The sequence below is a fragment of the Polypterus senegalus genome, chromosome 1 (genome assembly GCF_016835505.1).
Source record: "Polypterus senegalus isolate Bchr_013 chromosome 1, ASM1683550v1, whole genome shotgun sequence".
Taxonomy (NCBI): Eukaryota; Metazoa; Chordata; class Cladistia; order Polypteriformes; family Polypteridae; genus Polypterus; species Polypterus senegalus.
In genome coordinates, this window is record NC_053154.1 from 83,211,127 (window position 1) to 83,212,215 (window position 1,089).

At 46.1% G+C, this 1,089-nt stretch overlaps 1 protein-coding gene across 1 annotated transcript in view; it reads right to left on the reverse strand.

The window, feature by feature from the left end:
- paqr6 (progestin and adipoQ receptor family member VI) overlaps positions 1-694 on the reverse strand; it is a 96,197-nt gene extending 95,503 nt beyond the window's left edge. The window contains exon 1 of the mRNA XM_039752410.1: positions 390-694. The gene's annotated coding sequence lies outside the window, so the exon portion shown is untranslated. The remainder of the gene's footprint in view (positions 1-389) is intronic.
- Between the last annotated feature and the right edge of the window lie 395 nt (positions 695-1,089).

The window sequence follows — 1,089 nt, forward strand, 5'->3', positions numbered from 1 at the left end:
CAGAAGACAGGTGTATTTAAGCATGACACGATCATATGAAGTCAGCGTAAGCACATGTGCCACAATACACTACGCGTAGAAAAAATGTCTATAGCTACGAACAGGAGCAAATACTGTTACAAAAAATATAAACTTCAAAACTTGGGTGAAAAACTAAATAAAACCGTTAAACACTACACCGCTCGCGACTACTGTGAAACCATAGGAGAAAACCCTCTTGAAATATAATATAAATCGACTACAGGATGAACGAAAAGCAGCAACAAGTTCACTTCCAACAACAACAACAACAACAAGGCTCACGAGTCTGCCATCGCTGCGAAGTCAATCTTTCGGAAACTTCTTCTTGTTTTTTGGTTTGTCCGCACGCCCACGAAGAGTCGACCCACCTGTGAGGTGCACGCTGTCATGTCAGCGGGGGAGCCGCTGCAGCCGCCGTCTCCTAATCGCCCCTGCTCTCCAGTCCGCGATGCACCGCTCTCCGCCACCGCCTCCGCCCCGCATTCCTCGGCAGAGAGGCTAGCATCAAGCCCGCCTCCGTGCACTTTCTTTTCAGTCATTGGGCGCCGTCTAGAAAGGAAGTTTTGTTTGCAGTGGATCAGGAGATTTTTTTTTTAAGAACACCATTGAAGAAATCATTCGAAAGGCTACTGTACTCGTACGCTGAAGGCGCGGATAGCACCACAACACGGGCGGCAAATGTCGACGCGCTCTGCTGTCTGACATACAGCTGAATAGCCGGCCAGTGCTGATCACGGGAAGTTTGCCGCTTTACAACAGCATAGTAGGTACATCCTCCGTTAAACCCTGTCCCGTTAAACGCGCGGTGTGAAACGCTTGTCAGCACTTTCAGAAAAGAAAACACGCTGATCGTTTAATTTGACCCTCAATGGGGCAATCGTGACGTCTATACCCTTCGAAAATATACAAATAAAGTTTTCGACTACGCATTATTATCATTATTAATTATAATTATTATTGGTATTTGCATCACCTCCCGGTATGGTGCCTATTCAATCCATAATGAAAAGTGAGGTCACATTCTTGATAGGATGCCAGCTCACTGCAGCGTACATTAGCAATTTTAGA